Source organism: Dermacentor silvarum, chromosome 10, assembly GCF_013339745.2.
Source record: "Dermacentor silvarum isolate Dsil-2018 chromosome 10, BIME_Dsil_1.4, whole genome shotgun sequence".
Taxonomy (NCBI): domain Eukaryota; kingdom Metazoa; phylum Arthropoda; class Arachnida; order Ixodida; family Ixodidae; genus Dermacentor; species Dermacentor silvarum.
The window spans coordinates 103,239,699-103,266,304 of NC_051163.1; the positions used below are offsets into that span (position 1 = coordinate 103,239,699).

General features: G+C 48.1%; 2 non-coding genes across 2 annotated transcripts; one reads left to right on the top strand and one right to left on the bottom strand.

The window, feature by feature from the left end:
- Positions 1-13,170: 13,170 nt before the first annotated feature.
- Positions 13,171-13,245, bottom strand: Trnas-gga (transfer RNA serine (anticodon GGA)). Its single transcript has one exon. It is a non-coding gene; the product is annotated as a tRNA-Ser (tRNA).
- A 366-nt stretch (positions 13,246-13,611) lies between these two features.
- On the top strand, positions 13,612-13,686 carry Trnas-gga (transfer RNA serine (anticodon GGA)). The gene has a single exon. It is a non-coding gene; the product is annotated as a tRNA-Ser (tRNA).
- Positions 13,687-26,606: the final 12,920 nt, after the last annotated feature.

Below are 26,606 nucleotides of genomic sequence, written 5' to 3' on the forward strand. Positions count from 1 at the left end.
ATATGCATTGTGTTTGGGAAGGCATGACAAAGAAAGTGATTGAATTGTGGCTATCATGTACTGGTTCTTCGTGGTACATAGGCAGGCACTTGAAGTTTATTTGTGGATGCAAGATTACGTTCAGTAAGGCCACCCATAATTTTGTCAAGGTCGGGACGGCCCTTGTCAGATCGGTCATATTGGAAGGCTGCTGAATGGCGCTCTCGGCTTTTATTGTAGTATTGTCTGTCATGATGCATACTTCCTCGAGCATACGTGGCGCATTTTGTGCTACTTACACAAGCAGTCTTTTTTTGTTGAAAGATATTGTCACAGAAGCTCAAATCTGTGCCGCTGAAAACTTGCTCTTAGCATTTGTTCAGCAGACTGCAAAGCTGTACGGAGAAAGTGCAATGACATTTAACATGCATTAGTTGTTGCATCTTTCAAAGTGCGCACAGATGTTTTATCCCTCTTTGGGGTACCTCAACATTTCCATTTGAAGATGGCATTGGTAAGGCACTCCAGCTTGAAACAGCTGCCAAGCATGTGCCTGTTCAAATTGCTGAACGGTGCATCATGCACCAGGCCCACCGGACTGCTTCAGCACAAGTGGAACTTTCGCCTTGTCTGTTGTCTGCAAAGAAAGAGCTGGAGAACACGTTTAAGAGGTGCTTTCAAACATGTGCTCTTGGACAAGCACGACCAATTCATGATATTCCACAAAATGTGAAAAGGCTTTTCGTATCATGATTTGGTACCCTCCCACAAATGTGCAAGTATTTGAGGTGCCAGGTTGGCCCGATTGTCTTCACAGTTCTGAGTACTCTGTTCCAAGAAAAACGTGCTCTTCCTATGTAAAAATGTCCGATGGCATGTACTGTTATATCTCAGCCATTTATGTTGTTTCGGGTACTATGTATTTTCACTGCCAGGAGCTGCTCACTGCACCCGGTGCATTTGATGTGCCACCGTCATCCGCCTCCTATCTGAGAACCACGTCTTGTATTGTGTTGGCGATATAACATTGCAGTGTATTTTCTGTTGGCAACGTATCATATTTGTGTGAGTTACTTAATAAGGTGGAAAAGAACTAATCGGAATTTGAATGTTTATTTCATATTTCAAGATTGCAGGTACAATTGACTCTGGAAAGTGAGTTATAGAGTCAATATTAAGGTAGAGTAGTTGTATTTATGAATTCTGAATTGTGTCATCCGTCGAACTGTAGCAGGCTGCTATAATTTAACCGTATGTACTTTCTTCAAAATATAGGCTTGTAACTGAAAAATTATGATGCATCTTTCTGGGGCAACTGCTTTATGTCTAAGCGAAGTGCATGGCCATCACCAAAAGTGTTGCAGTGGACTGAAGCTCAAATTAATTCAAGTCATGAAGACTAATGCATCAGTTGATCTAATTCTGTTGGTGAGCGCATGAGAGGTGCTCAAGTCAAGCTTGGACTTTTTATTTTTTAGGATTATGAAACGTGTTTACATGCATGGAAGTGATCTCATTTTTCGAGGTAATCCCTTTTCATTTTGGCAGTACAAGGATGCCAGCAGCGTAGAAAGATTTCTTTTATGTTGCAGCCATGCATGGACAGCCTACTGTATTTCATTATCCTAGTGGCCCAAAGAAATGAGTCTTGGAGTGAAGTTGGGCTTTTATAGCAGATGCGGCAGCACCTCTCATCCAAGATTATTTGTAAAGTGCCCATTGTGTGGTGCACTGTATGTGCACACATATTTTCCTGGATGAAGAGAACCCCCATGGTATTTAAGCAGGGCCATTTCTTCCTAAGTGCACTGTCTACACGTTGGAGAACCTCACAGCTGTACTTGCTCACTACTCGTGTACTTGCTCAGCTAGTCTCACTACTAGGGAGGAAATCAAGATGATGCTACATCTATCCACTCAAAAACCCATGACCATGAGTTCGCCTGCCGATCGAGTTGCTCGAAACTTCTTGTGTTGGGAAGCTTCCATATGTGTTCATTGTTTAGGCAAGTGTAACTTTTATAAATGATTCACCCACATCTTGTCATAGGTGATGACCTGGCAAATAAACCTGTCACAAAACCTTTCCTGTCACAACATTCTTCAAGCTTTAGGCTAGTTTGCAGTCTACTGTGCCAATCGAAGACTGCCAGTTGTCTTGAAATCCAGTATTCACTGACATTTCGGAACATCAGGTGTTTGTGAATGATAGTATTCAGTGTCCCTTAAGAGAGATACATCTGTTCCACAGTTGAAGCATCAGTTGGTGGTTTTCAAGGATTTGACACTTCACTTCACAGATCCTCACGGGATTCTTGGAACTTGACTCGGGATGGGGTCGCTTCCCGTTTCTGCTGCACTGGTGAAGCTTCCTCCAACTGAGGAGCGGTGGTGCATTGCTTGTACACACTTCCCTCCCTTCTCGGATGGAGTCGCCGTAGTGATTTCGAGGGCGTCATTTTCCCACTGTGGTCATGACGCTGCAGTCGTGTTCCGCTCTGTATCCACAATTGCAGGGTAAGGGACAGTAGCGATGTCTAGCTCGGTCACTGGTGTTCCAGCTTCCTGAGAGGCTCCAGTGTGCCTGAGCGGCTTCCAATGACGTGGGGTTATCTGCTCGTATCCCAAATGTACATGGGAGTGGCACGCTGCTCATGGTTAGCGTACAGCTGTTATCCTATATCGCTCAATCTTCTATGTTGTGTCTCAAAGTGCTGGGCTTGATGTGATCGCATTGTTGTCGTACTAACCTGTTAGGACCTTTAATGAGCCGCAATCTGTGCCCTAGCTTTCTCAAAACTGTTCCCTCTGTCCAGATAGGGTTCTCTCCGAAGTTTCAAAAGAAAACTGCTTGTCCGACGGTGAGTGCTCTCTACACTGTGTCCCTGTGGCAGTTTGTATAGGTTTTGTTCTTGCTTTGGGCTGAATGTGCAGCTGGCGTTTGACCGCAGTGTGAAAGGAACGGTGTGAAAGGGTTAAGTGGCCTTAGCTCTTGCATTGTGTCTACTGGTTGCTCTACTCATTGGTTGCTAACCACGTGCCACTTGTGCTCTCAGCCTTGGCAAAGACAGCATAGCTTTGTTGCATTGGTGGACAAAAGCAGCTGCTTGACAGAAAATTCAAGATGCCTTTTGTCAGTTTTGTTGCTGTTGTGGTATGAAAGGTTAATAGGTCATGACTGGATGCTGTGTAAATGACAGTGAGGGAGAATATTAAAAAATAAATATTAAGAAAATAGTACTGCTTCATTTTTGTAACATGCATTTGTGAGCATCGACTTGCTTAGAACATACATGGCAGAAAACCAAGAGGGTTGACTCCTATTAGAAGCGTTTGTAGTGTTAGAAAGGGGACTGTAGCAGCGATCCAAATTCACTTCTGTTAGTCAGTTATTTTAATGTTCGCTTCCTGTATACTACACATTTTTTTTTTGTTTTTTCATGGTGCCGTCAACCGTATCTTGCACACTAGCACAAAGGGAACTTTTATTGCAAGTATGTATGGTTGTAATACTAAGTCATGCAAGTCTTAGCACTGTGATTCACTTGGTGGCTATTGTGCACAGTGCTAGGAAGTGACATTGCCATTTTACAAGCACTTTTTTCCTATGCATTTGCTTTTGTGCAATGTGGTCAAACTTTTGCATGTCTGTAATGAACGAGGAACATGCATGGCATAAATCTATGCTGTTCCAGCAGCAAACATTTGGGCAGTGTTGTGTGAGGCTTTCTACAGCTGCTTCTACGTGTTGCAGTCTTGTACATTGAGACCCTGGTGTAATTAACCTATGATACAACAATAAAGTGATTGATTTATTATATGATAAAAAATGAAATTAAATTTGTATTCATTCTTACAAGAGGGGGAATATCCATACACAAAAAAAGATATCTGTAAAATAGCTTGAATGCGCTGCCACCGTACACGCAGACTGGGCACGAGAGCTACGCACGAAGTCAAAATTAAGCATAATACAATCTCCCTGCGGTGATCGACTTGCACCGAACGAAACATTGATACGCTTCCGATAACATCGAGCGCGCATACGATCAGCTGTTTTAGCTGAGCGCTTGCTGTCCGCCCCGCTCAGACCAGCATATGCTAGCAAATGCCACACAACCGCTTAGCGGGGACGATATAATTGCGCTTGCGCACGACGCTCATACCGGCAGCGGAACGAAGACCGCATCCCTCGCTCCGCTACAAATCCGACTGAGCGGAGCGTGATAGCGGTGACTACTTGGCCTCGTCGTCGTTTTGCAGCTGAGTTGATAGCGCGTCGCTCGTGTCTCGGCAAGACGCGCTTATCAAATGCGAAATCTACGCAGTTCCCTGCAGTATCTCGGAGCATGAAATCTGAGCGGCGCGGAGCGTAAACAGCGTTCTTCTAAAACTGTCTATATAGTCTGTACCGGTGCTCGCATGTAGTTGCAGCGCGCAGCTTCAGAAATACGCCGGCATGTAGGCCAACTGAGAAGGCAACTTTGGTCATGTGCGCATGCACCCGTAGTAGACTCGCTCTTGCCTTCACGCAGCTGACACGCGTGGACGACTGTTTTCAGCGTTTACAAATAATGCCGGAGCCATGCAGAAGAGAGGGCTTCCTTGGCAACTCATCGCGACGTCTTTTCTACTTCATTGATGGCTCACCATACCAATCTACTTGCATCGATCTTTCATGAAGATACACTTTATCGAATACCTGTGGTTTGGTGTCGCCTCGTGCCTTCATAAATGCGTGCATTAGCTAACATGCGTCGACGCCGCGACGCATTTCGCAGTGCCCATCTAATCGCGGGCGCCATATTGGGGCTCCGTCGTTAGTGTCGATCTGCTAGTCAATCGTGCACACAGCATTGCTGTCGGTGTTGTAAGGCAGCAAACAGGCTTGCTGTCGTTGCAAACAGCATTGCTGTCGATGTCGGAAGGCAGCAAACAGGAATGCTGTCGTTGCAAACAGCATTGCTGTCGGTGTCGGAAGGCAGCAAACAGGCATGCTGTCGTTGCAAACAGCATTGCTGTCGGTGTCGGAAGTCAGCAAACAGGCATGCTGTCGTTGCAAACAGCATTGCTGTCGGTGTCGGAAGGCTGCAAACATACATGCTGTCGTTGCAAACAGCATTGCTGTCGGTGTCGGAAGGTAGCAAACAGGAATTCTGTCGTTGCAAACAAGAATCTTGTCGTTGCCGACAAGAATGCTGTCGTTCCGACAAGAACGCTTTGACGGATTTTTTGACTGGGTATATATATATATATATATATATATATATATATATATATATATATATATACCAGAAAAAAGCGATTCTAGGGTCCGGGTAAATATTCACAGCGAAGTAGACGCGCGTATTAGGCGGTTTATTGATGTTTCGGCCGGGGTCCGGCCTTCTGATGAAGGCCGGACCCCGGCCGAACGTCAATAAACCACTTCATACGCGCGTCTACTTCGCTGTATATATATATATATATATATATATATATATCACGAATGAGACTTTTATTTCCAATATTCACTAATAAGTGTGTTTGTTACTGCAAACACGTGCGCTTATTCCGGTCGGGAGTTCTCACTTCTTCAATTATTGCATTCAGAATATTTGTTATTTTTTCTCCTGCATATATATATATATATATATATATATATCATAAATAAGTATGTCTATGTACCCTTTGATTGAATTACCTATGAGTACATTGGTCATTCTTCGCGTCACGCAGTTAATAAACCTGGTTTATTTAACTCCAATATTGTTTTCTTTGATCATTGTCCCTGATCAATATCCACCAACAAGAAGTGCTCGTAGAATGAAACTATCAATAATAAAACTTGCTTATGTAACTTCATGTTGGAGAGATAGATACCAGTTACTTTTAGAAGACAGTGGTAAAAACAGCAGTTCACCTAGCTAAAACTACATTTGGTACCGGCCGTCAAGAGTCATGGGCGCACAAAAGCAACTAAAACATAAAAAAATCTACTGCACAGACGTTCTGCGAGAAAAACTGGGCGTCCGCCGGCGTCCGCGTAGCGAACGCGCGCTCGCTAGCAGACGAAGTTCTTGACAACGACAGCAAAACTGAAGACGCCGCATTGTATAATCCATGCCTCAAATATATATGTTTGGCAAAATGGTGTAAACATGAATTTGCAGTTGAAATAAAGCACTATTTTAAGAGCGTACTATGCGCAATCGGCCTCGGCGCCCGCAGCGAAAGTGCGTTGAATATGCCGCGTAGCGCGTCTACGCCCAATCACGGTGGAAGAATATTTAGGTGTTGACACTGCGCGCGAGCGAGCGTCCAGATTATGTTCGGCCGCGCGCGGGCGCACCGAGTAGCTCTGCTGCGAGCAGATAGATGGCGCTGCGGCCAGCGGTCCCAGCTTAGCGGCGCCGGCGGCTTGGCATTCCTCCGCCTCCGCTAAATTTTCTTTCATAGTGGAGTGAGTAAACCTCAAAGCGCGAAAAAAAAATCGTTATTTCACATTAAAGTGATAAGTGTACCAGGCTTCGCTAACATGAAGGTTCCTTGTGCAGGGCGTGGATGACGTGAACACGGATCAATCGGGCAGCACTCAAAGCCTACTGAAGTTACCCTCTTGCGCACAGTTTGTTTCGTCCGGTCTAGCCGCTCATCCGAGCATAAAAAAATGAAAGTGTTAGCCCACGTGCTACCCCTCGATCAGAAGAAAATAGTGACTGCACCAGAAAATTTATTTCATGCTTATCGCTGCTTCCATTCACACTCAGAAAACCGTTCAATCATCGTTGCGCGAATTCAATGTGGCCGCGATATAAATTAAGAAATGAAACGGCGCAAGCTTGCGATATGCAATGCAATAGAGCAAAGTGGCTGTTCATGGCTAGAACTTAAGATGAGAATGCACATCAGCTATGTAAAAACTCTTTCAAATGGGAATGTAATAGGCGGGACAAAGGCAGGCGTCTATCTTGAATTAGAGCATCACTACCACAGTTTACTGATGAAAACCTGAGCAAATGCCTTTTTATTCCAATTCCACTTGACATAGACCGTATATATTATTCATTGGGCTTTCGTCTATTGAGGACTGAGTGGCTCTTGCAAGATCTAAAAAAAGAGGTGACTTTCTTTTTTCTTAAATTGCATATGAGAATGTGACAATGTAAGCGTGTTTCACAATGCATGCTACAGCCTGTCCACAAATACACTTACACCCACCACACAATAATCCCATAGACCTTTTTTTTTTGCGTAGACACAATACGAAAAAACTTGTGCATGAAGCAGCTCGATAATTTTAATAGGGGATAACCATCCCAGAAGCTTGCGGTCTCATACACTCCCACAATGGAAAATTTTGTATAAAAACATGCAAGCGTGTAATATACACCGCACGTGCATTGTAAAAAAAAATTCAGTAGCCAGGATGGAACAAATTTGAAAATCAGGCACACATCTCCACAGAAAGCAGCAGTATTTCACAGGGTGCACAAATATTTCAAAATATGCAAATGTCACGTAGCTGGACAGAACCATAGTAACGTTGTTGTCATCCCTTGGAGATACTCAGTTATTTTTTACATTCCGCCTAATTAGATAATTAGTCTTATTTATTGATCAACTTCTTAATTATTATAGCTAGATTGAAAGTGTCAATGAGAAAATTCTAGAGAAACATGAAAGACTCCCGATACAGCTTTCTATTGCTCAATACGCGCTACGTAGAAGTGTTTTTCCGAGCATGAAAGAAGCTCACGAATACACGCAAAGTGCCTCGAGCGGCCAGTCGCGCGGCAATATTGCTGTATTCGCGGGTTTCGTTCACGCTCGGAAAACACTTTTATGTATCACGTATTGAGCAACAGGAAGTTATATTGGGAGTTTTCCACGCTGCTGTACAATTCTTTCGTTCACACTTTTTATCCAATTATAGCATTAAAAAGTTGATTATTCAATTATGAAAATAATTATGTAATTAAGCGGAATAAAAAAAATAATCTGAGTATCTCCAAGCGACGGCAGACATTACCTTGGTTCTGTCCAGCTACGTGACATTTAGATATTTTCAAATCTTGGTGCATGATAGTAAACCACCCAGTATATATCTTGTACATGCAGCAAAATTTGCACAAACTACTGTGGCACACAGGAGGTTCTCTCCTCCGCAGCGGCTTTCGAGGTTTATTTGACCGTGTGAGGTTCTTTGGACAGTTTGGAAATAAGGTGGGAATCCTTTTATCGAGCGCTCCGCGTAATATGCCATCGATATCGTATCCTCTGAAAAATGGCTGGTGCAAACATGGCCGGTAGGCGTTAGAGTTCGGTCTGCCCTCAGATTTGCACGGCGCCACTGCTCTAGACGACCGCTGTCGGACGGCGCTTTGAATAAAGGCACACGCTCCGCACAAGTCAGGTATCCAGAATTGCAGTTCGGAACGAAGCACTTTCTAGCCATTTCAAACGCCCCTCAGAAGGCCGCTGCCACCTTCATCGAGGACCCGTGGCGACAATACCGAAGCACAAGCTCATGAAACGAACGCGAACAAAAATCGTGCCTTCAAAACAGCGCAACCGCACAGCAAGCAGGAAGACGAAGCAGCGGCAGCACGCGCCTTCCCGCCGAGGCTGGGACCGCATACCGCAGCGCCCTCTACGACGGCGCCGAACCAGCTGCAACCAAGCCGAACATAATCTGGACGCGAGCGAGCGGCGCTTTCGCGCGCGTTGGGGGGAGAGTGTCAGCACCTCTCCTTATTCTTACACCGTGGCCCCAATCCAGCTAGGGAGCCTACATTCAAGCTATAGTGAACTAGAATATACTCTAGTGGCGCGACCGGCCGGGCTCCGGCGTCCTATTTTTCCACGGAAGCCGCGAGAAGGCGCCACTGCTACCTTTCCTAGCACTTTCGGCCGCATTGTAGGTTTCCTTCAGTAGTTTCAGCTGCGGATCTAATACCTCTGTCAAGCGGGCAAGTTAAGTGCACTTACGGGGAGTGCACTTCGGGACCTTGAGTGACACTTTAGGCTAAGCGGCGCTAAACGGGAAAACGGAGTGCACTCGCCGTAAAGAGACATGGCGACAGACACGAGCGCGTTTTTTGAATATGTAGATAAAAAAGAAAAAGAAACTTCTAAAAAGTGATTGTTTTACGTGGTATTATAAATAAAAACAAACTTAATCTATTTTTTCTCAACAAAAACGTCATTTCTTTTACTATGAGGTGTTGCAAAGTCAATGCCGGCCAAGACGAATACCTAGCCAATCCAGAACAACATGGCGGCGTGCGACGAAGCTGCGTATACGATAATTTTGTTCATTAGTGTGCTGTTTCGCTTCTCGCTAAACACAAATTATTTTGTGTTTAGCTGTTCAACAACTAAAACGAACTTCTGTGTCCTTTTTTTATGCACTGCATTCTGTACCATTCAAACCGCTGGCGGCGAGGCTACGCACTCAACCAGCAAAGTGCGTTTCGTGAACGCACTCCGACCGGAGTGCACTCTTCTGCGAGTGACTCTCCTCTTGCGCCGGTTAGATTTGGTAAAGTGCACTTAAACCGAGTGACACTCTCCGTAAGTGCACTTAACTTGCCCGCTTGGCAGGGGTATAACGCGCGTTTGGTTTCTAGTTAATGCAAAGAAAAAATTAGTCAGGTTTGTCACTGCGTAGCCTAGCTGTTTGTATATACCATGGCGACTGCCAGTATATATATTTTTTTATATTTAGCACCCGCGCGCAGAACATTCGTTACCCAGTGATCGCGATTAATTGCTCAATATAGGCACATGCGTTTGGCCTGACTTTAATATAGTTGTGGTGAAGGCTTATTATGTAGGAGGCTACGGTACACGATACAGTGCTCAGCATCGAACATAAAGACAAGGACATCTCTTTGTTTGACTGATTAACAGTTTTTCAAAAGTATTCCAACGATTCGCAGCACAAATTACACATCAGATAGACATGAGCGCAACTCGACACCTACTGAGCTTTGAGTACTTGGCTGCTTCGCGTTTTTTTCGCATTACTCTGGTTCAGGCTTTCAGTTAGGAAGTGCAGCCGAGTGGTGATCTAAAAACTGTGACCTCAGCTGCAATGCCCTCAGAATGGTCAGGACAACTAAGCTGGTTTTTCCGCTTCGCCTTAACTTGGCTTATGATGTCCAGTATGCTGTCAGAGTGTAGCTCCAGCAAAATGAAACACGTTGTGAAAGCTTTTTCTAGATCAAGAACAAACTTATCCAGCAGGCTAGAAGGTCAAAGCAAGCCACCATTGTCCTTCATGCGTGCAACTGAGCTTCGTTCAAATTTTCAGCCGACTTCGTGTGCATTAGAAGACGTTTCAGGCACTTTTCGTAGCCCGTCTTTAGAATGCACTTCCGAGCTACGTACCCTGCTATGTAAAACGTCAGCCGCTTATCACTGGCAGCTGTAACACATGACGCATGACCTGGCGCTCTCTCCGTGAGCAACGTCTGTGCGGCAGCTACGTTGACATTCTCTGCGAATGTGTCAATTAGGTGCTATCTACCAGATGAAAACTTTTCGGTGAAAAATTTGCGTGCACAGGGGCATGGAGAACTGCAGGTTCACAGTTGCTCTTTGACACTGAGTGGGGAAAGATTGTTGATGCTGTACTTGTACTCGCAATTCTAAATGTCCGCACGGCACTCCAGTAATTTTGGAGAACACACCGGTACACGTGCAGTCGTCACTTCGTGGCCTTTTGTAACGAGCGGTACTCACTCCTTAGTGCCGACGTTCCGGAGTAGAAATCCTTTCTTTGGAGGTTAGCTATACAGCGCTGGTGGATGAGTTATCTTTTTTTTTTTGTCCTTGATGAATGCTGCGCATTGCGAAGGGCCGGCAACACAGGCACTTTTTATGTAGCAGCGACGACACAGGTTGATCCAATTCCTTAATATGCGAATCACTATTTTTGCAGCTAACGACCGTACACGTCTTCCCTTTATCGTCACACATTTTGCAGCATGAATTGGGCACAGTGCGTTTGCGAAAACCCAGTTGCATTTCCGACAGCTGATCACTCAGGAGCAAGGCAGAAGCAGTAATTGTTTCGTATTCGTGCGCATTCGCTGAGGCAACATATGGCGCGTCGCCGACAGCGCCATCTCGTTCCTCTAGGGCAAACTGCTCCGCGAAAAGGGTCAATAGAGAACGTCGCAGGCTAACAGTGCACGCTGTTTCGTGCACTGTCTGCTAGCGCTTGTCGTGCTGCTGCGCATATAACAGCAGCAAGAAGCGTGATGACGGTTGTGCAGTTTTTACGATACCGCAAGGAAAGCGTGATGGCTTGCGCAAGAAGCAGTGGCTGCACAACAATGGCCGAAATAACTCGGTTCCGACAACGAACAGTATTGTTTGCAAGGAACAAATAATGATTATGGTTATGATGTAGTAATGCAGGGAATATTATGTAGGCAATAATGTTTAGCACTGCAGCGTATTAGCCACTTGTACTTGTATGAAGGACATTTTATTCATCCTGCCTGAGTGATTAACGCTACGTTAAATGTTCTAGCTACATTTCACTGAAGACCAATTAGAGCCGCGCATATTATAAGAATTTGGAAAAAAAAAGAAAGCTGAAGCCCAACGTAGTTCCAAGAATTTTCTCCCACCGACCTGTCGTGAAGCACAGGATCGAAGGCCCCTCGATAGCGGCATGAACCTCGAACTGACAGTAGTCAGTGATTGCTGCTGCTTGCTCCTTGTCCCGCCTCTAATAAGTTCAGCAGTAATGATCTTGGTCGCTTACGACGCAGCCAACGACACTATGATCATTTATGCAGAGCCTGTCGCCACCGCATGCTTGCCCGCAGTCTACAATGCGTTGGCAATAGGGCCCCCCGCTAATCAAAATCACAATTTTGACTGTCCTACTACATATATTTATCGGTATGTCGGTGTGAACTATCAAAATACCTTATCCAGAGGTGTTTCTTTTGCCTAAATATATAGAATACTCGAAAGGGAAAAGAGCGCGAAAAAAACACGACAAGACAACAAGGGGGACACACACTAGCGCTGTTACACCGCACACCCTTCTTGTCTTCTTTTCTCGTTTTTTCGCGCTGTTTTCCCTTTCGAGTATGTACCGATTAGCCCAAGCTTCTACGGTCTTGCAATTTATATAGAATACTTTCTCCCATAGGTATACCGAGTATTTTTTAAGCTTCATTGACACCTAAACCTAAAGAATAATCTGTAAATACCTTTCCTCAGCTTCTGTTATTGCGGGCGATGAGTGGTTGCCGGCGCCGCTTCATCGCGCTGAAATTGCGCAACCGTCCTATTTAATGCAGAAACCACAGCGCAAAAGGTATTTTGACATTGAGACAAACACATGAACGGACGATTCACTCGCCAGTAATTCATTATAGGAAGGCACGCTAAATATAATACCTGCGGTGCACATGCGCGCACATGCAAGAAAAAAGCGCTTTCGCATTCTCATCTGATAAGAATATGTTTAGGGATCATCCAGTTTCTTGCATTTCGTGTGATTTAGTGAATATGTAACTTTCGTAGACTTAAAGCAAAGCGAAAAAAAATACCGGGGTGCTGCGCTTTCGCGTGTAGCAACCGCAGGAAGTCGGAGAAAGCGCTTTTCATGATACCAAGCGGAAAGAGCAACCGCACCGCACCGTGCAATGAGGCTGCATCGGAAAGTTCATTTCCATCAGGGACTCTCGACTTCGTGAGATAAGTGTTTTCTCTCATAAAGATTTAGATGAAGCGTCGCATGAGGGGTAATCTAATTGTAAATGCTTGCGTCACTCAACTCAAGTCGGAGCTATTTCGCTTTTCTCACAATTTTCTGTTTTCTGATGACGGCTACGTCGTTCGTCTATAAAAAAAATCACATCTCACCCTGCGGGCAATCATGGTGGGATGCGAAAGCATCGCGGGGGTGCGCATCGAGTTTCCGTTTCGTTTCACTTGGCAACACAACCCAATTATAGTGACCCAAGTTATAGTGAGAGAATGTATTGAGAAGAGAGGAGACGTTTGTACGGGGCTGTTGCGTTTTTATTTAGAGATCTGATGTAATAGTTCAGCGGAAATCCGCTAGGTGGAGATAAGTAATTAAAGGGAAACTGAGACTTCCACCCAAATGTAGCAATTCGCTACTATGGAAACCCAACCGGGTTCCTCGAAAGAGAACCTCGCAGTTGAAGAAAAATTCGTCCTGGTCCGGGACTCGAACCCGGGCCCACCGCCTTTCCGGGGCAGCCGCTCTACCATCTGAGCTAACCAGGCGGCTAGCAGATGGCAGGGCGAAGTCGAATTTGTCGACAACTCGAAGCAAAGGCATGTGTTTGATGTAATAGTTCAGCGGAAATCCGCTAGGTGGAGATAAGTAATTAAAGGGAAACTGAGACTTCCACCCAAATGTAGCAATTCGCTACTATGGAAACCCAACCGGGTTCCTCGAAAGAGAACCTCGCAGTTGAAGAAAAATTCGTCCTGGTCCGGGACTCGAACCCGGGACCACCGCCTTTCCGTCTCAGTTTCCCTTTAATTACTTATCTCCACCTAGCGGATTTCCGCTGAACTATTACATCAAACACTTGCCTTTGCTTCGAGTTGTCGACAAATTCGACTTCGCCCTGCCATCTGCTAGCCGCCTGGTTAGCTCAGATGGTAGAGCGGCTGCCCCGGAAAGGCGGTGGTCCCGGGTTCGAGTCCCGGACCAGGACGAATTTTTCTTCAACTGCGAGGTTCTCTTTCGAGGAACCCGGTTGGGTTTCCATAGTAGCGAATTGCTACATTTGGGTGGAAGTCTCAGTTTCCCTTTAATTATTTAGAGATCGTACGTGATTCCAACGTCGGTGCGCGTGTTATTGTGAAGACGCTGGCTTTGTGGTCGGTGAAGTGTAGCGTCAATGGGTCTTGCTGCAGAGGGTCGAGTTTGAAATTTGCGAAGACGAGGTCTATGCACGTTCCCCTGATGGTGACGGTTGTGTTTGCGTTCGGCTTCCCTGGCCCGAAGTTCGGGGTCCGCTTGCGGACGCTGACGTTTACGTTCGGCTTCCCAAGTCTTCCTCTGCTCCGCGGCGGTGGCGTTGCCGCTGCAACTAGCGTCGACGTTGACGTTCATAGCGCTTGGCACACCGTTGCACAGAGAGAGAATGACGGGAGAACAGCGAACGCGCGCTTTATACTGCGCCGTGACTTGCGCCGCCTACCGGCGTACCCTTAGAGCGAGAGGGAGAGAGTGAGAGAGTTATATGCAATGATTTGCTGCGCCGCACCTGTGGCGGAGAGGGGGACAGGAGAGGAGGAGAGCGCACACCTGCGTAGGAGAGGAGAATGAGGGAGAGTTGCACATGCGCAGTATTGGTGCAGACCAGGGGCGTAGCCCGAAATTTTTTTCGGGGGGGGGGGGGGGGGGGGCAAGCTTCTGCTTTCCTCTACGTCACATGACCGATAATAAATATCGGTAGTTTAAGCAGACTATACATGTATATCACAGACATGGGACTGCCCCCCCCCCCCCCCCCCATTCTCGTGTGCGTGTGCTTGTGAAGCAATTACGTAAAAAAGTAAAGTAAGCTCAGTAAACAAAGTAAGTACGACAGGTACAGTGGGCGTTTAGAGCAACGGTCTCTCATCGCGCCACTGAATGAACCAGTCTTCGGAAACGCATCATTGAGACGACCCGTGCGATCGGTAAAGACATCATTATTTGTTAATTTCCGTTAAGCGTAAATGGCGTCGTCCTCGTCGGGGCGAAGTGCGTTTCACAAGTCAAGGACGGCTATACGCGTGAAAATGCACGTGTGACCAGGCTATATATACCTACTCCCATAGCAATAGCTTGTTCGCTGCGTCTTTGCGCTAGAAAACTTAAATACGCGCAAAAACGCGTAAGGCTTTTTTTTTTCTCTAAGCTTTCGTCGCCCTGCTCCCTCATACGAGAGGGCTGCATTTCCTGCGGCAAGTGTATGGGCCGCTGTGTCTTCCGCTGTGTGCGAGCGTGCAGCCGTCATTTGCCTTTACGTCAACATATTCAGAATTGTACAGAATATTTCATCGCACAGCATAGATATGGCATGTGTACGCATTTTAAGTAGTGCGTGCAGCTCATTTCTGCTTCACTTACGCCGGTGCAAACAGGAAGCGGCCTTGTACATCACAGAATCTCCACTGATTGGTGTATTAGTGATGCGGGAATGAACTCCGGTCTTGTTCAGTTCATAGTGCACATAATCAATTTCTCAGGACGCGGGAACTCCGACGATAACTGTCAGCGCCTGCAACAAGAGTTTACTTACGCTGTACTGCGCACAACAGCAATTCATGCTTATCGGCTGTCTGTTTCGTGCATTTTGTTGCAAGTCGGTGGAATTTCACTGCTGTCATCAACTCCTTCGTGTGGACATTGCTAGTTTGGGATTACACAACAAAACAGCAGCTACCAGCCTTCCGTAATTGCTGGTTTGGGATTCAACAACACAACAATAATTACCAGCCTTCCGTAGCGGCGTAATCGCTAACAAGAGACGTTTCTCGCGCTGACTAAGCCTACGTTCACACTTGGGAAGCGGCAAGCGGGCGGAAAGGCCAAAGCGGTCGGAAAGGCCAAAGCGACCGGAAAATTTTTTCCGCGCCTGTCCAAGTTGTTCACATTTGTTTTGCTACCGCCGCGGCCGCCGCTGCCGTTTTCGTCCAGATCCATCTCGTCTGCGTACGTTTGTCGGCGTGGTGGCGCTCATTATCGCAATATTTCGAGCGGTATGTTCATTCTTTGACCCACGTACCGTCATCAAAAGTGATCATTTTGCGCAACTTCGCGTGTCATCTGCGACCTTCGGTAAATTCCTCGTTGGCGTTCCGTAATTCTCCTCACACGGGCGCGGTAGCGCTGAGTCACAGGTTGGTGCGTAGGCGTGACAATATTTCTTTAATAGCTTTTATTTACAAGTTGTAATAACATTTCATCATTTCGTATTGTCGGCGCCTCCAGGACACCAAAGGGGCAACGGGAACACCACAGCTAAAACCCGGGCTGGCCCTTGTGTTGGGGCTCGCCAAAGCCTGCGCGTCCTACGTGATACCTACGCTCCCAATCTATCGTCGCAACGAGAAAAGCACCCCACGACTTCTGCAACATACCGTACAGGTGCGAGGAGAATTATGGAGCGCCAACGAGGAATCTGCCTAACTATTGTCTGCCGTGGAAGTGGAAGAAGAAATGGCTTTTATACTTCTACCTACTTGTTTTCTAGAAATGGACAATGAATAAACGGAAGACGCGGACACCTCGGAAACGGCGGTGGTGGGTTCGCCTGGCTTTGCAAAAGCGCGAGAAGTTGGGTCACGCCGTAGTTGGGTTGTTCGTTGCCGCACCTCCGGTCGCGCGACGTTGAATACTATCGCGAGTATTGCTAACAGTACGTTTTAGTGCCACATTGTCGTAGAGCAAGGACTGGTTCTTGATCGCGTCGATCAGCATTACAGCCTACACTTTTGGTGCCATGTTCAATTTTACGACCGGTTGTTTAGATGCTAGTGTGTTGAACGTGCAGTGAAGCTGAACGACTTTCCGCCGCGTTTCCGCTTCGCCATGGCGAAAAAATCGGCCCGAGACCAATTTGGCTCGCAGCCTGTTTTGCCGCCTAGGCGGGCGGATTTTTGCAAGATTTTGCCGCTTCCGACAGCTTCGAGACCAAGTGTGAACGTAGCCTAAGATCCTGCGCGAGCGCGGCCTAACCGGCACCTGAAGGGAAGCGGCGGAAATGTATACTGGAGATTTGAACCACCTGGGGTCTTTAACGTGCACCTAAATCTAACGAAGTGCCTTTCAGGCAGAACTCCGAGTATTCGAGCTCTATCTTTTTTGTGATTTTCTTGGACTTTGCCGGTGAACTGCTGTTTCCTGCTTAGTTGCGGTGGAGATGGACTCTCATGCGCGTCCGCCTGACTCGGTAGTGCCAGCGGCGGCTGCCTCCAGGAAGCGCAACGGCACCGAGAGCGACACTGACAGTGACGACACCATGCAGTACTATGTCAGCAGTGAAGAATCTTGTGACGACACCTTCGAGCTGGTGCGGAGCCGTAAAGCAAAGAGAAGGTTTGTCAGCACATCATCGAATTCGAGTGCATCCACCATGAAGTCCTCACGGATTACCGAGGTACTCACCATCCTTTTCACGCCAGTTCTCGCCACGGACAACCTGAGATGCCTCAACAGGCAAGCCGTGTCTACACATCTAGAGGCACGGGTCCCGAATGAAATCAAGGACATCAGAGTAAACACCCGTAAGAACATCGTAGCTATTGACGTAGAACCTGCGGCTGCGTTAGATTCTCTGCGCAAGGTCACGGAACTTGACGGGATTAAAGTCCACCCTCATATTCCGCTTGGAAAAGAAATCATTACTGGAGTAATTTATGATGTCGACGAAACCATTGCCGACGCCGATTTATCGATCTTAATCAATCCGGCTACAGAAAACACCGTCATCGCAAACGTTTTTCGTCTCGGCACGTCACGGAGTGTAAAGATCATATTTAGGGCGAATCCCTCCCAGCACATGTAAAAGTGGGCCTCTTCCGACACGCAGTTCGGCCCTTTGTACCAAAACCACTACAGTGCTGGAAGTGCATGAAGTTAGGTCATGTCAGTAGTGTGTGCAAAAACACTTCCGTGTGTTCTCGATGCACGGGGCCGCACACCACTGACACGTCCAAGGCCAGTGTTCTGAAGTGCACAAAGTGCAGCGGCCCTCATGATGCATCCTCAAAGGAATGCCCCTTAATTCGAAAGAAAATGGCAATTTTGAAAAAAATGGTTAGAGACCACTCGTCTCACCGAGAAGCGGCAGCATCTATTAAGCGACGAAGATCACGTCGCCGACGCCGTTCAAGAATCTCTAAAGCCTCTGTACCGCGCCAGCCACGTACATCACCACCCCCTCTCCCGCCCAGGCCAAACGCAGTCAGCTCAAAGGACAAAGGAGCTTCGAACAGCATGGCAGCTGACGCTTGGCCTGAACTCCCGAAGCTACATGCACCTACGGAGCGAGAACAGACATCTACAGCAAGGGACACCTCGTCTGTTCCTGATAAATTGGCGGACCGGGATCAAAAAATTGTTGTCATGCTCAGCTCTCTGGTGAGTGCTATTCGTGTTCTTCTGGACAAGCTACAGACACCAACAGCTCGAAGTGCGTTGCAAGTGCTGGATGCCATCAATCCGGTTCTCGCAAGCCTTCAGAAGTCCAGTGCTTGAGAACCTATACAGCGGAACCATGGCTCGTCGACAACAACAACGATCGTTCCAGGATGATGTCAGAAGCGCCTCCATATTCCACTGGAATGCGAGAGGCCCGAGGTCACGTATTTCGGATTTCCGGCAGTTCGTGTTTGAAAACCGCTTTCCTGTACTGGTCATCTGTGAACCTAATTTATCAGCTACCTTGAGACTATCAGGATATGAATCTTTCGTTTCAACCACTTGTGCCCGAAGTAGTAAGGTTCTCGTTTACATTCGCAAGGACCTTACGTATTTTGCCCAGCCCGTACCTCCACACGACGATAACCAATACGTCTGTGTTACTGTGAAAAAGAAGAGGCTGTCTTTTACACTTATTGGCGTCTACCTTTCCCCAACAAGTCAATTCGATAGCAAAAGACTAAAAGATCTTATGGCTGCGACTCACGGTCCTTGGATAATAACAGGGGACTTCAGTGCTCACCACCAGATATGGGGAGGCTCCAGGATAAATTCAAGGGGCAGGTCACTCATATCCTTTGCATCAGGCCACAACCTGCTTCTTCTAAATGACGGAAGCCTGACATTTCTGCGAGGAACAACGTACAGCAGCTGCCCAGACTTAACACTGGTGTCACGTTGCCTAACTTCGAGAGTGCAGTGGTTCACTGATATTGAAACCCATGGAAGTGATCCCATTCCGACCTATGTGAGAATCGATGGACTAGAAGCTACATTACCGATTATATCTCTCCAAATTGACTGGTCAGCCTTTGAAGATCTTGTGGAAGACACATGCAAGAAAGCAATCGCACGCAGGCTAGACGACATCATTGCAGACGCAATGCAAGATTGTACGCGTAGCTTCACACATTCATCAAAGCGTACAGAGTATGACATTGAATTTGAAAAACTTCGTGCACTACGTCGTCGAGGTGAAAGGAGGTACAGGCGCACGAAGTCAATTCTTGACCTCAGATTAGCTCGGCGAATGCAAAAGAAGAGACAGCGCCGGATGGATAACCTAGAAGGTCAAAGATGGAATGCTTTTGTGAGTCACTGGACCCCGCAAGCCACCGTCCCGTGTGTGGCGTACCCTAAGGGGTCTTCGCTCATGTCCCCAGCAACGACACCCTTTTAACGCCCTTGCTCTCTATCAAAACCACCGTGAGATAGACGTTGCAGAAGAGTTTTGTGCGAAAATCGCCGGCGGAACCGTTCTACTCCCTGACATGGTTTTAGGCGACATTCCTGGTCCACGAGATACAAGTATGGACGCTCCCTTTTCTATGGAAGAGTTAGAGGCTGCTATGGCGCTATGTAGGTGTTCGTCTTCGCCAGGGCCCGAAGATATCACATATAATGCTCTGCGCCACCTACGTCGAGAAGCACGACGAGAACTGCTCAACCTTTTTAATAGGTCATGGCATGATGGCGTTGTTCCACAGGAATGGAAACGCAGCCGTTTGGTACCGCTACTAAAAGCAGGAAAGTAATCGCTAGAACTAGCATCATATCGGCCTATATAGCACTCGCCAGCTGCGTCGGAAAACTCATGGAGCGCATGATCCTCATGCGTCTCGAATGGTACCTTGAACACCACAATATCTACCCTGACTCTATGGCGGGATTTCGACGAGGCCGTTCATCGATTGACAATGTCATCGATCTAGTGTCATCTGTTGAGCAGCAAAAGTCTTGGAAACGATTATCAGTAGCACTCTTTCTTGACGTGAAAGGCGCCTACGACAACGTTTATCATCAAGCCATTTTAGACGCACTTTTGACATTGGAACTAGGAGAGCGAGTATTTCGATGGATCCAAAGCTACTTGACACAAAGGTCCTTGTTTGTACGTACGGAAGATGGTCCGACTACTGACCACTACAGATGTCGTGGCGTTCCTCAAGGCGTTGTTCTAAGCCCTATTCTTCTTTCCCTCACACTTCTTGGGCTGGCCGATTCCCTACCGGAAACAGTGAGTGTCTCCATCTACGCCGACGACATCTGCATCTGGGCATCAGCGGTGACTCACCCGCAGGTTCGTGCAAGGTTACAGAAGGCAGCGACACAGGCATCTGGCTGTCTTTGCACACAAGGCCTAACCATCTCGACAGAAAAATGTGCGTTAGTTGCTTTTACGCGAAAAGCGATTTCTGGTTATCCAGTGTGCATCAATGGCCAGCGTATCTCCTATAAGAGAAATCATCGGTTTTTGGGTGTCTTTGTTGACCGAGACCTCTCCTGGAGCCGTCAGGTTGCCCACTTGAAGAAGCTCACATCTATGGTTCACGTTTTCAAATTCATCACCGGTAAAACGTGGGGATCATCAGTGGGATCCATGCTACAGTTGTACCGAGCACTTTTTATCGGCTTCCTACGCCGTAGCTCTCCCGTGCTTACTAAAACATGCAAATCAAATCTTCGAGCCCTTCAGAGCGTGCAATCACAGGCATTACGTGTTTGCCTCGGCCTTCCGCGGAGCGCCTCAACAGCAGGAACAGTTATCACGGCTCAAGATCATCCGATCACGACTTACATGACCATCGACACGCTTAGGGCCCATATTCGCCACGTTTCACGGATGCAATCAAGCTCTTTTGCATCCCTGCCAAAACGACGACCACAGGCGTCATTCTCCAACGTGGTCAGCATTCATCGTGCCTCCCTACCATCGAGGTTCACACCCTCGACACGTTCACCCTCAGCGTTGTGGTGTTTAAAACAACCTGAAGTGCGCCTTCACGTTCCAGGAATAACAAAAAAGACGGACCTGCCTACCTTGGCCTTGAAGCAAGCAGCTCTCGATTGCTTGCAAACTTTCTACTCTGACCGAATCCACATATATACGGATGGCTCTTCCACTCAGACCAGCTCCACCGCCGCAGTGGTTATACCATCACGATCTATGAGGATCACATACAAGACTTCTTACGTGACATCATCGACCGCTTCGGAGCTTGTTGCCCTCCGAGGTGCCATTGATTATATTAACGACCAACCGGCTAATCGGTGGGCAATATTATGTGATTCAAGGGCGGCCCTAGAATGTCTTTTGTCAGCTCTTCGTTGCGGGTCCTGCGAACAACTCGTCTCGGAGATACGAGAAATGCACCACCATACGATCGCAATAGGACACGACGTCGTGTTTCAGTGGCTGCCGGGTCATTGCGGTATTTCCGGCAACGACATCGCCGACGAAGCTGCTAGAAAAGCACACGAAGGAGCAAATCTTGTTTCTGTGCCTTTATCGAGGACTGACGCAGCCCAACACCTAAGCAAGCTAGCGCACAGTATGACATTGGAGAAGTGGCATACAACTGAATTCACCCAGCATCGGTTGCATTCTCTCGACCCATCTTTGCAGCTACGGCTGTTGCCTGGATTTCCTCGAAATGAGGAAACAATGCTCTACCGCTTACGCTTGGGTGTTGCATTCACCAATGCTTACACATGTTTGATTGGAATGGCTGATAGCGCCGAGTGGAATGCCTGCGGTGTCGATGAGACTATAGAACCCCTACTGTGCTACTGCCCATCATTTAAAAACGAAAGACATGACCTGTGCAACGTTCTCAATAGGCTAGATAGAAGATGTTCACCTTGAGCAAGATCTTGGGACCATGGCCTCGAACATCACAGCTGCAAAAGGCCACAAAAGCGTTGCTGCGATTTCTGAAAACTACAGGGCTGAGTGACCGTCTATGATCCGGACTGATTGATCATCAGTGATAGAACAGGTATCTGTGGCAACGTCGGCAATATCAACAGCGGACTTTCTATTCTTCCCTTAATCTGTCTCTCCCCTTTTCCCTTCCCCCAGTGTAGGGTAGCCAACCGGGCTCAGTCCTGGTTAACCTCCCTGCCTTTCATTAAATCATTCTCTCTCTCTCTAAATCTAAGTAAACGGGCCTCGAACGTTTTCGCCATCATCTAAAATGCGGCTGCCGGAATTGTTGCTTCATTTGTTGCGCATTTGTTGCTTCAGAATGCGGCCGCCACATTCTCGCCCAAAGCTTCACAGAGTGTCAAAGCCTTGACAAACACCGTGGCAGTTTTTTTCCATATGCAGACATGATTCGCTTTAAATTACCAACCCAAACGGAAGCGCCCAGGAATGAAATTGTGACAGTAGCACCGGTTTCATGAATTATGTCAGCGCGAAGCGACGAGAACAAAAGGCGGGTAAGTGGGGGGGGGGGGGTTGCGGAAAAAAATTCGGGGGGGGGGGGTTTGAACCCCCCAATCCCAACCCCCCCACCCCTGGCTACGCCCCTGGTGCGGACGCCGCAGAATGGACACTGACCCGAGCATAAGATGCCCTCACATCTAAAATAGCAATTTGTCATACGCTGCGTGTATTCATTTCGTTGTAGAGAACGTGGTTACAAAATTTCCCGTGCGTTAGTATTTATCAGCCCTCATTAAGCCCGGGATACACGGAACGAACATTCACGACGAACTTCGCGCGTCAAGTAACGACGCGGCGACACGACGCAGGATGTTCGCTGTGTCGCGATATCGCCGCGCGTCTGCCGTGTTGGCGGCGGTCCCGGCCGCCTGCTTCGAACTGAATTTGGCGTTGTTCTTGTAGAATGCACTTCGTTGGTAGCAAAGGACTGCGTAAACGGCTTTCGCTTAGTCTCAGGCCGCTTCGACGACAGAGTATTATGGATAACCTTGAGGATTTTTCGAGATCGCTTCTCGTTGTTAACGCATCTAAGCCTAACGAAAGAAATATCCGATGCCAGCACCATCTATCCGGCAATTCAGGAGATAGGCGCGACGACGGCATGCGGCCTCTGAGATCAGAAGATTCCTGTTGAAGGTTGTGGTAGACAGCTTGTACTGCTTGTCTGTTTCCCCGCAGATCAGCGGATATGGGATGTTGTGATTTGTGAAGTGCGCGACACGGTGTGGCGGTTGTAGACAAACAAGAAGTAGACGACAAGGAGTGCGCGCGCCGAGGCGAATTCCGTGCTGGCTGAAAGAGGACAACGTCGAAGAGCGGCCAGCAGGTGAACGCGCGGCGCAAGAGAATAAAATAAAAGGAAAAGCATCCAATCGCTAGAAAACACGGAGCTTTGAGCGGCCAATGGAAAAACGACAAATCGACCAGAGGGAAGAAAAACGAGGCACACTGGCAGACGCGAGAGGAGTTACAGAAGCGGCACCAGGAGAAGGTCGGCCACCGGATCGGGGATTGAAGACGGCCGTCGGGTTCCGGACCCGAGCCACCAGGACTTCACCCGGCCTCTCTCTTACGCGGTAGCCATAACTCCATAGCCCTGTCTCTGGTTGTGTTTTTGTTATGCCCTCTCCAAAGAGATAGCTCTGACTTTCAGTCTGTCATCATTCTGGTTTGAGTTATAGTTGTAGCATGCTGTGAATATTTCTTTATGTGGTTGTACGTACAAGGTTGCTTTCCATACTTGCTTGCATTAAATGTTTTTGGGTGCTGTGCAACCAAACGGCTTTGTCCTCTGACTAGGGTTTCTGAGGTCTCCGCCTCAAAGACGCGTTTCCGAAACAATCTAAAAGCAATGCTGCATCACAAATTGGCGTCCGCTGGACAGGACAAAGCCGTTGGGTTTTCTGGTTGTTATTTGAGAGGCTCTAAATATGGCTAGCACGCAAGAGCTACTGCTTTTAGCAGAACGCATGGGGCTTGAAGGAGCGGAGTTAAAATCGTGGTACAAAGAACACGAGGAGCGAGCGCGAGAGGAAAGAGCTGCGGAACGAGAGGCAAGAAAGCGAATCCAACACGAACAACGTGTGCTGCAGCTTCGTATCAAGGTGGCGGAGGCGGAAAGGGCACGAGCTCTGAGAGAAATTCGCGAGCGGGAGTCGCATGCAAGCTCGATCGAGCGAGCGTTTGAAACGCGCTCCAGACACGACGTTTTGATATCTCTCTCCAGTGGGGGGAACGCCAACTGTATGCCGACCAGTGCAGACGCGTGCACGTCGAGCTCCGCATGATATCATTTTTCGTGTGGTTCATCCCCTGAAACCGCCCGGAAATTGTCACCTGCTTATAGGGGAAGTGCTCCGGCATCGGTGGACACCAGTTTCACCGAATGTGGACCATTTTTCACCATTTCACGGCCTTTTGTGATTTCGCCCATGTGAAGCCTCCGCTAGCTCGAGTAGGGGAGCGGCGGCGACGCCGGGAGACGCGCGCCCGAAGACGACAACGACAACGTCGCCGTAGTTACCACGACGACTATGACCTCGACTGAAGAATCGCAGCCAGTGACTCAACAAACCACATTGGTTTTGAGCGATGAGGTTATGGACTTTGCCGCCCAAAACCGAGACGATGAACAACCACCCGGGAATTGCACCATGGCGTTCGCGCACGCCAACGCGCATTTTCCCGCCAAAAAGGAGACTCACCACGCAGATGAGGGTTGGCAGATATTCCAATCGCTCAGAGCAAAAAGAAAGAGGCAAAAGAGCGGAACGTACGGCAAGTAGGGGACTTCTCCGCGGACAGCAAGCTTACAGCAGGCAACCAGCCAGAACGCCGGGGTCGACCCGCAAGACGCAGGACACCCCCCCCCCCCAACCCAAGGACGATCTGAAAGCGGGCTTCCGACCTCATCAGGGACTGCCACTGAGGAATATGACCAGCCAAGCTGTTTCCGACGCAATAGTGGAGGCCTGCCGAGGAAAAATCAGATGGGACCAGTTCATTCTCCGCATCCGGCCGGGTTCCAACATAGCACTAGCGTCCACCCCGGATACGACCGTCGCAATGGCGATGAGGGGCGCCACGTCTTTGAAGATCAACGGAAGACTGCACCCGGTCAATGCCTATGCCACACCAGGCGAAGGAACCAGGAAAGGTGTCATCCATGGTATAGAGCCACACACTTCGTCTGAGACTATCAAAGAAAGCATCCGTTTTCGCACCCAGGGCGTGGAGCTGGTAGAGGCGCGGATGATGGGAGACTGTCAGAGTGCTGTCCTTATTTTCTTCGGGGAAGTGCTACCGAGATATATTTACTACAGAGGAGGTGAGAAGGAGTGTATTCCTTTTCTTAACACGGTCCTATTCTGCCGAGCATGTGGGAAAGTTGGCCACCGCATCGACGTGTGCCCGCAGCCAGATTTCTCCACGTGCCGTAGCTGCGGAGTGCGCAACCCAGAAGTAACCCACAACTGTACCCCGACATGCGCAATTTGCTCTGGGTACCACGGAACTGGAGACCGCAGCTGCCCAAAACGCCTCAAGCCTGTACCATACTAGGCAGCGAAACCACCCAAGAAACCACACAAACCAGCCCATCGCTGGTTCTCCTCGGAGGACGAACAATCGGAATGGGAGTACGGACGAGGTGTGACCCGCAGTAGCCGCTCAAGAACCCACTCGCCATCGAACAACCGCACGGATCCCGGACAACCGGAGCAGCAGCGTCGAAGGTCCACGTCGAGGCCGAGACAAACCATACAGGAGAACACGAAGGCGAAAGCCCATCCAAGAAACAAGTCACCCAGGGCATCCATGGCACAGAGCAAGCCACAAGCGAATCAGGTAAGCTGGGCGCAAGTCGTATCTCCCACTGCCAAACATGCACCGGTTACACCACCGATCACGCAACACCCCGAGTACAAAAGGGTAGTAGATGAGAACAGACAACTCAAAACGTAATTACAGGAGGTTAAGTCTAGGATGGCACGCCTCGAGGCAATACTTTTAAATCAATCGAATAACACTCCAGGCCCGGCGAACGCGCCCGTTGTGCAACCCACGACAACACAGCAACCACAAACAGAGTCGATAGCGTACCTAGTACAGCAGATGCAGCTTGTATTTGCCAAACTTGGCCAGATGGGACGCACCATCAGTGACATAAGTCAGAGGCAGAACCCTCGCAAGAGACCTAGACAAAGCCCAGGTGCTCCCACCAGACAACCCAAAGAAGTCGGAACAGATTCCGAGAACACCAGTCATGGCTAGACACAGCAATAGTAAACAGACCAAACAAGTGGAAATTTGGCAGTGGAATTGCTGCGCACTGCAGAAAAACTCGCGAATTTCACACAATTCATTGAATCGTCTCCAGTCTCTCCCGATATTATATCCATACAGGAGGTAGGCAAACACCAGGCCAATCTGAAGGGCTATGTGTGCTATAAGAACCCGGAGTACCCACAAATAGCGACCTTCGCAAAGAAGGATGTGACGCAGAGCATTAGCTATGCAGAGAACGAATCCATTCAACATCACGTAATCATGGTCTGGCCTCGAAAACGCGGCCGACCGAAAACGGTGATAGTCATTGTGTATAGCCCTCCCTTTCGATGACATCAGCGGAAGAATTCTATACTGACCTGTACAGTGCCCAAAACAGCCAAGCTACTTTCATTCAAAATAGTGATGAACCGGATACAGAGG